Source organism: Phalacrocorax carbo, chromosome 5 (genome assembly GCF_963921805.1).
Source record: "Phalacrocorax carbo chromosome 5, bPhaCar2.1, whole genome shotgun sequence".
In the NCBI taxonomy this organism is placed as follows: domain Eukaryota; kingdom Metazoa; phylum Chordata; class Aves; order Suliformes; family Phalacrocoracidae; genus Phalacrocorax; species Phalacrocorax carbo.
In genome coordinates this window covers 60,136,950-60,146,784 of record NC_087517.1, presented here as the reverse complement: position 1 = coordinate 60,146,784, position 9,835 = coordinate 60,136,950, and positions in this window count along the sequence as shown.

Below are 9,835 nucleotides of genomic sequence, written 5' to 3'. Positions count from 1 at the left end.
AGATTTTGAGGAAAGAGGGTAAGAAGAAACCTGTAGGTTGAGATAAAGACAGTTTAATAGGACAGCAGAGGAAGAGAAAATAACAACAATAATGATAAAAGAATATACTAAACAAATAATGCACAAAGCAATTGCTCACCACCTGCAGACCAATGCCCAGTCTGTCCCCAGCCAGCAGTTGCTGCCCCCAGGCCAACTCCCCCCAGTTTATATAGTGAGCATGACACCATATGGTATGGAATATCCCTTTGGCCAGTTTGGATCAATTGTCCTCATTGTGCTCCCTCCCAGCTTGCTGTGCACCTGGCAAAGCACGGGAAGCTGAATAGTCCTTGATTTAGTATAAGCACTACTTAGCAACAACTAAACCATCAGTGCATTATCAACATTATGCTCATCCAAAATCCAAAACACAGCACTATACCAGCTACTAGGAAGAAAATTAACTCTATCCCAGCCAAAATCAAGACATCAGCCTAAGTACAAAAGCGTGGGACCTATGCACTGTATCTGTATTGGCTCTATGCCAGTCTTGCTTGTTACCAGCTAGGGGCAAATCTTTAAAAATACAGGTTTACCTCACCACTTTTTTTGCCCTAGGTTTCATCTTATTTTCCTTCTTCAGAGAAAGCCTTATTCTTCACAAAACATTTTTAAGTGCTGTAGACTAAAAATGCTGTAGAACTCCATATCCATATTTCAGAGTTCACATGCAGTCATTTGGATATTCTAGAGCTGAGAAAACTTGGGTAAAGGATGAAAGGTAAGTGTCAGCTCTGGGGTTCCCATTGTAATCAGCTCATAAAGCACTTCTATTTGAAGCAACTAAAGAAAGCCATTCTTCAAAGCTAGTTTCTCCATTTATAGATATGTGCTTGGATTGTAATCTCCTGTAGCACTTCTATCTGCTTTTTAAACACAAATACTAGTGATTGGTTTTCTTTCCTTTTTTTTTTTTTTTTTAAGTGAAGTTTCAGATAGGAAAGATTTGGACATGCTAAGTGCTCGATGAATTCATCAGCATAAACAGTTCTTTGAAAGCTGTTCCATTTACAAAGAAAAATAATCAGATTTCTTTTCCCTTTGAGATGTACTGACAGCAGAACTATGTAGAATACAGCTCTGTAGCATGAAAAGTGAACTTCCTAATTCCACTTCAGAAATAGCTTTCAGTGTTAATATGTGTTATTTGGGTAATTTTACCAACAAGATAAAAAAAAAGAATCATAAAAAGTGAGACAATACAAAACTAATCAACTTGAATGCCTAAATGAAAAACAAACCTCATTATAAAACGACAGCAACTTGGTTTGAGGAGAAAATATTATTATAGATTATTTTAGCTTCCTTGTGTTAGGGAACTCGTTGGCAACATGACACGCACTTATTCAGACAAGCTACTAGTTGGCATCAATTTTTTAAGCTCAACCTCATAGCCAGTCTGAGCATGGTCAGGTAACATGAAAGTTGGGGCTGCTATCTGAACACCCGATATACACAAAGCCCTTTGAAAATACTAATCTAAAAACATTAATTTGCTGGCTTCAGGGAGGATCCATGTAATGTTAGCCATAATATTACTGTAAAACTGCCAGGTTGCTTAAGAACTTGAGGTAAATCTTCTTGGCGTAAAATTTTCTAAATATTCAAGCTTTTGTGCCTGAGAAGTTATGTCCACAAAGAGAATCAGCTACGTATTCTCATGGTCTTCACAAAATAATCAGATAAAGTTTGTCAAATCAGACTCAGAAAAATTACTTTGAAATGGGTCTTGAGGACCCAACTTTGAAAGCTTAGTCAATCAATAGAAGTGAAAAACACAATTCAGAATGAATATAAAAACGTAAGTATTTATCTAACAACCTCTTCATTTCATTAGTGACCAATGGCAAAATACACTAATATGATGATTACATGGAAACTGGCTGAACAATGGCTGGAACGCTTTAATCTTAAAATTTCCAGATGTTTCTCTGAATTATTTACATGCATAAACATCTCCTGCCTGTCCTCTACAGTCTTCTTGAATGAAAACCAGAAAGGAGGAACTGGTTAGTTAATACAAGGCTTCCTGTCATTAGACAGGATTTCCTTTACCAAAAGGAACAGCCATTATTAATAAAGAATTGAAAGGTGCCCCTAGACGCTTTACTGTTGTGAGCTTATTCAAGACATACTTATTTTTCAATATTTTCAATGGGTTTATAGTCCATCCAGACATGAGGAATGTGATAGGGAATGTTTTAAAGTAAATTGCAGCAGTTATTTATTTATATGTCATAGAGCTAATTCTCAAGAAAGAATTCTTCAGTTTGGATTTACAGTGCAGTGGTGAACCAGAGGATAAAAAAGAAAGCACATTGTCTCATTTTAGAGTAATTTGTCATAAGTGATGTGCTGATAGGGGACCTGCAAAGGCAATTGTCCAAGCTCCCTGGCCTTCATCCATGTGTTCTGAATATCTCAAATTTCCAGACTTACAAGTTGCTTTTAAAAGAAAGAGAGATGAGGAAAACAAATACAGTACTTTCCCATCTTACAAGATTTTGTCCTTTTGTAGGTTCTAAATTGAAGACCAGATGACAGTAGTTAATTAAAGTTCCATGCACTAGAAGCATCCCAAGTTAGGTAAACAGAATAAGAGAGATACAAGCATTTAAAAAACCCCAAATAAACAAAAATATGAAGAATTAATAACATAAGAGCTTTGACCTGACCCAAAATACTGCAAAACTTGTCATAGCTGAACTGGCAAAATCTGCTAGAAGCTCAGTTTTAGCAGAATTTATGTTGATTTCACTGGATGGGGCCACATGTTCCTCCTTTCCGCGTTGTGGAAGAGCCACTGCAATGACTTCCAGAACAACTATCAAGCCTGGAAGATTTCACTGGGGTTGAAATTCACACTTGCATAAGAAGTGTTATCTGATATCAGGAAGTCCAGGAAGCTTTTAGAGTCATAGTCATTGCCAGGTGAGAGGCAATAGGTACTCAACAATTTAAAAAACAGGCTTCTAACTAAGGTTTCTCAAGGAAAGGGTAGATGGCCCCAATTTTTAGGTTCTCATCTCCTGTCTGCTTTTTGTTTTAGTTTGTTTTTCTGAGTGTAATAAAGGTTACATTAAATGTAGTTTTATATTGATGGCTTTATTTCAAGCAAGGTTAGTAAAGCAAAAGGTAGTGTCTTCTTGACTAAATGATACCATAGGCAAGAGTTCATGGACTTTCAGACACGCAAGACCCTCACCAGGTTTGTCTGAGACACAATATGAAAGTTAAAAACATGAGAACAAAAATGAAAAGAATAATGAAAACAAGTTATAGCCCTTGCAGATGCAGAAAAAAAATATTACTAGCTTATTCACTCTATCACCCATTAAGCTTGGTTCATTATCAGAGAAGAACTGAAGTCTGACATTCCAACCAGTGAAGAGCAAAGCAGTTCTCACATCAGACTTCTGGACTCTGTTGGAGGAAGGATGAAAAGCGTTACGCAGCAGAGAAGTTAGCTCATTGCTGGAGCTGCTTTCAGCTGCTGATAGAGAATCAGCCCATTCTTCCTCCTTTTCCAAAAAGGATTTCAGCATATACATGTTCAGAGGGTAATTCATGCCATATGTCCTACTTTAGGCATTTCCCTTCCTCTCTGAGTATAGAGAATATCAAGAGGTGAACATTTTTCCCTTGACATTTAGCAGAGCTTAAAGCAAAACTCTTCATCACAGGCTCCATAGGTTATCTTCCACTTGGCCCAGGAATTCTAACATTATTGCTACTATTGTTTATAAAATTTTAATATCTCTTATTTTCATCTAGCTCCATGATTCTCTCTTGATTCACCTATAAACCAAATACTAAAAACTATCTTTTATCCCTTGCAAAATATAGCTCAACCACAAAGCTGTTTGAAGCCTCAAAGTACAAAGATCCCAATTCACACACTGATGGTCTGTACCCTTAGTACAGAAGTAAGCCTTGCCCACACCAGCCTAGTTTTCAACTTGCTATTTTAACATGTTTAAAACTCTACAGCTGGACTAATGACAGTTTAAAAAAAAAAAAAAAACAAAAAACAAACAAAACAAAAAAAACCCAAAAAACCAAACAGAAACAAAAGCCACCAACCAAAAAAAAAAAATGGATGAATCATAAGGTCTCATACCTCTCTTCTGCTATACTATATCACCTTCTTCGCTCTTCAGTTAGCAGAAATATGACACCAATTAGCCACTTTCATCCATGACCAGACTCGCTAATTTCAAATACAGAGTAAATAATTATTCTGCACAGACACATAAAAAAGTAGGTTATCAACTCTTCTTTCTTTAGCTTTCAGATAAAGAATAAGAGGTATAGTGCCATAAACTAATTTGACAGGATTCATCAATAACACTATTTCATATAGAACATATAGAGCTTTTTTTGTAGTTTTTCCCCTATAAATCAGCAACCTGAAAGGTATATATCAAATAGGACAACCTTGGACTTAATTTAAATTTTGCTAGGGGAATCTTAAGGTACACAATATTTTTACAACAGCGTATAGGTACTGGTGCTCCATAAACAGAATACAACTTTCCTCTCCACTTTTGAAATCTCAGGCCTTTCTTTCAGGGAATCTTTATAAAAAATAGCCAATTTAGATAGCGCTCATTCCCAATCAAGTAAAAAGCTGTGAATTTATCAGTATGCATAGGACTTAAGCATACACTCTAGCATATCTCATTGAAAGTTAAATGGTGTATTTAAGTTTGCATCCATTGAAGTCTAAGAATTACCTAGCCTTAAACCATTAGTTAATAATCTTTTATGCAGATAAAGATCCAGGTTAGGACTTCATCCATGAAGCTACACATAGTTTAAGAAGAAACAAATGATGATTCAATTCAGCTGGTTCCAGAACCTTTCAGAAACACTCATAATCCAGTGCATGTCAAAATTGCAGGTTTTTAACCATATGTATCTTGTTCTTACGACAGATGATTGCACATGTGCAGTAATTTAAGAGAAACTCCCTTTTCCGTCTATACCTCAAGACTGTATTTGGTTGTGGAACAAGTATTTCCAGAGTGTCTATTACGTTATTACAAAAGGAAAAAACCTCTTCCGCTGTGTACTGATCAACTGGAAAATTCAGGCTGCCAACAATCCTACTGGCTACAGCAGAACTAGGATATCATCCTGGCATCCATTATCCTGGCTTATTGCATGCCAGTACATTGTGCATGTCTACAGTCTTCCTTTGAAATTAAATGCCACTTAATAGAAAGGTATTGAGCTTGCTCAAAAAGCAGTAAGCAAAAAATGAGCAACTATGAGATATGCTGTAGAGTTAGAAGTCTGTGGTGTTGCAGCTCTGGGGTTTATGTTGCTCTAGAGACTATGATATCAGAGCATAATACTGTGATCTAGATTCAGGGGAGAAAACACAGATGTATTAGTACCAGTAAAGGGGAGACATCGGATGATACTGCCATATCCATCTGAAAGCTTTCTAAATCACAACATCAGTTTTAAACATGATATGGAAAGATATTCACTTGTATACATTCTTTAGCTTCTATATATTCAGCTGAGATTTTCCAAAGTACTTAAAAAAATCTATATAAAAGTAATAAATAATACAATATACTTATGAAAGTTTGATATTTCAGAGCTGAGACTAAAACAAAACCTTTCCTACCACAGGAAATTATGACATCTGAAACATTAAGGGAAACCTACAGAGTGGAAGGCTTTCAGCACTTCTGTTATGCCTTCCCCATGCTTTAGCAACAGCTACTTGCATTCAAAGGTAAGAGAAGATAGCTTTGGAAATAAATAATGTATGCATGAAAGGTAGCAAAGACAAAAGAACATTTACTCATCCAGAAAAATTAAGGTAGGAAATCAATATTAATTTTCATGATATTGTCTCAATGTATATATACACATACATATATATGCTTTCAGTGTATATTTCCAAATGTGGGGGTTGGGGAAGGAGCATGAAATACATTTAACCGAAAACCTTGCTTATGTAATGTAACAAGATGTCAAGGGCTTTTTACTGAAGTTTCATTCACTAACATCCTTAATGTCTGCTTTATAAATTTTAAAATGATTGCCTTGTTTCTATTCATTCTTTAGCCTGACCTTCCTAAAATGACCAAGCTGATATTGTGATTAATGAGCCAATTATTTTCATCTGAGACAAGGAGAAAAACAAATAGCCTATTCCCCTCCAATTCACTCTTTTAATAAATAGTTCTTCTCTCCCCACAATTTTTTTTTTTTAAAACCACTATGTTCATACCTGAAAGTTTATGATGGATTCAGAACACAATTCATTCCCTAAATTAATAGGATCTGAACAGGGCAAGCTAGAAATGTAGGCTTTTACTTGCCTTTGGTATTAAAGCAAGATATAAATACAAGTTTACTACTCTTAAGTGAGAAACACTCAGAAGGGAGGCTGACAGGAAAAAACATGCACTTGAAGACAGTCACCCTCCATATAACGCTCTAAGTTACGATGTATCTCAGCTTTCTTCCCCTATGTTCCTGATGTGTATTTCCACAATTTATTGCAAGAAGTATCCTTAAAGAATTTAAGAAACATACAGTTACAACAAAAGAATCTGAAAAGTTTTTTGTAAGTGATTTAAAAAAATGAATTCTAAGCCACATGGCACAGACCATACATTTAAAGAAGAAAGGAAAAAGGGGAAAGAAAAACCAAAATAACAACAACAAAAACTCAAAACCAAACACACATACACACACACACACACCCACCCCCCAAAAAAAACCCAAAACAAACAAACAACAAACCAACCCAAAACTGTGGGAAAAGCTTTCTTCATCCAAGGAGCACTAGAGTTAGACAAATTAATATGCTGGAATGGCATCAAGGGAAATGCATTATATTATACTCTTGGGACACAATCTAATAGCAAAAATGCAAACTGTACAAGGACCATGACTTCTAAACTGCAGGTCTTGAGAATCTCACGCACCCTTGAACAGCTGCAACACACCAGTTTCTCCTTCCTCATTCAGCTATGAAGCCTTTGGCATCTAACATGATCCATAGAAAGAGTATACTTCACAGCAGCAAAAGCAAGCAATTTGGTATGTGCCAGTATTTGCTGCAAAAGAACTTGACTTTTGATGGGTACAGGCAGTTGTACAGACAGCACTGAGCCTACCTGTGATACGAAACAGTTTGATATGCAGAGTAAACACATTGCTTTTCTTTAACATTTCTATTTCTTCTGGCTAGTAGTTTCATTTTCTTTTTGATAACTTATGAAAGACAGGAGAGAGAAGCACCTTCTAGGAAGTTGACAATATAACAGTGTGTGACTCCTAGTTCAGAGAAATTACTTATTATACCCTGTTCTGAGTATCAAGCCCTCAGAAAAACACCCTCAAGTAATGATGACAAAAAACGCAGGGTCTCTGTCCTGCAGCATTTAATTTGAGGATCTAATTCTGTGCTCTACAGTTCCTTCCACTGGAAGGCTTCCCTTTCCTCTACAAACTGCAATGACCTAATCTCCAATATACCTGTCAGGCTGACAATTATCAGCTTGACAAACACTCAGCCAAAAAACCCAACAACAACAACAACAACAACAACATCCCAAAGCACAGATTGGAGAAATAACTTGCCCGAGGTTCACTCATTAAATCTGTGAGAGACAGCAAAAATCAGACTCAGTCTGAACTCCAGAGAGCCACAAAACTTCCTTTCCTCTTGAATCTTCATTCGTTCAAGAGATACATAATCTGTTTGTGACATTAGTGCCGCTGTTTGCAACATGGCATAGATGGGAGACCACCATTTTGAACAGTTCCAGGTGGCTCAATATAGTGGATGCAAATTACTCAAGGTGCAAATTTTAGAATTCAGATTTAGAAATACCTTTGAATACAAAAGGAAAATCTATGGCTTTCCTCATCTATTTCAGAGTCGCACAAATAATTTGTCCCTGTTCAGTGCTGCAGGTTGCCTGGATAGCAAATTAAAATATTCATCACCTTCTTGTGAGCCCCTAATCAATTCCAGCTCTGTCTAAGTGGGGGGATATAGATGCATGGCACAGCAACCATCTGTTCCAGCTCTGAATGAACAAGCACATGAAGAAGAAAAACCCCAGAAATCTTTCTTTTTCTATCTACTAAACACAGATCCTAGAAAGTACTGAGCATTAGAAGCCTTTTTGTTGATAATTACATTTTGGATCGTGCATCAGCCTATGTAGTGTGAAGAATGCAAAATTACTGAAACTTGTTTTAGAAAACTTGTATCTTACAGGAATATTTTTACTACTGACACAGAAGACTCATCTGTCCTCTTTTATTCTTAGCACTTAAAGAGAGTCCGTTATCCTCAGACTCTGATTTCATACCAGTGGCTACGTGATCCCTAAGCAGAGCTTTTTAATGCCTATTTGAATAATTCTGCTGATTAATAGTTTTCCTTGTCAATTAATAATCAAGATACTCTACATGCTACAGGCCAGCCTGCCTGTTAACATTTATATTTGTCAGTGTATTAACAGTCATACTTCTACATCAAAACATGAAAAGCAGAAATATTTTACGCAGAAAGTGATAAAGATTCTGAAAAGCACACGCACACACGAGATCAATACTATGGCACTCAACTATCTCCAGTGCTGAATGTGGAAGACAAGAACTTTCTATAGAGTACTAAAATATAAAGGAAAAATCCTCATAATCTTTCAAGCAGAATTTTTGTTTGATTTTCTGTTGAAAGCAATTCAACTATTCTTTCTGGTGAACTGCAAAATCCTATAGCCAATTAAGTCATGCATAGTCTTTAGGCAATGAGAAGAGAAGAGTTCGAAATTTGGAACTTCATACAGGAATTAGTAGAAAACTCATCTTAGTTGAAAGCTACTATTCAAATTAACACTGACTTTTGAAGAGTCCTGTAGAAATCCATGCCACTTCAGCAAGTGCTATTTGACATCTACAGAGTGCTGCTGGTAGGATCATGCACTATTTTGAACAGTTCCAGGAATCTGACACATAAACTGCAAGGAAAAGGAAGCCTTCTCTTTGGTAGCTCTTTCCTGATGTAAGTGAAGTTAAGGCTTCATTTTAAGAACTACAAAACTAGGAGAAATACTAGTAAATGTCTATGCCACCTCCAGTGGTGAAAACGACCTTGTTTTAGAGGTTCACAGCATGTGGAAAAAGGGGCTGACCACTTGGAGGGAGTATAGGAATGTTGTCAGGGTGTGCAGAGATGCAACAAGGAAGGCCAAGGCCCACTTGGAATTAAATCTGGCAATGCATGTCAAAGATAACAAGAAGGGCTTCTGTAAATACAGCAGCAGTAAAAGGAAGACTGGGGATACAGTGGGCCCACTGCTGAACAAGGAAGGGGCCCGGGTGACACAGGATGCAGAGAAGGCGGAATTGCTGAATGCCTTCTTTGCTTCAGTCTTTACTGCTAAGGCTGGCTACTGCTAAGGCTGGTCCTCAGGCATCCCAGCCCCCAGAGAAGAGAGAGAAAAAACTCTGGAGAAAGGAGGACTTACCATCAGTTGGGAAGGATTGGATCAGAGATCACCTAGGCAAACTGGATCCTTGCAAATCCTTGGGCCCTGATGGGATGCACCCACAAGTGCTGAGGGACCTGGTGGATGTTCTTGCTGAGCCAGTCTCCATCATCTTTGAAAGGTCGTGGAGGACAGGAGAGGTGCCTGAGGACTGGAGAAAAGCAAATGTTACTCCAATCTTCAAAAAGGGCAAGAAGGAGGACCTGGAGAACTGTAGACCAGTCAGCCTCACCTCCATCCCTGGAAAGGTGATGAAG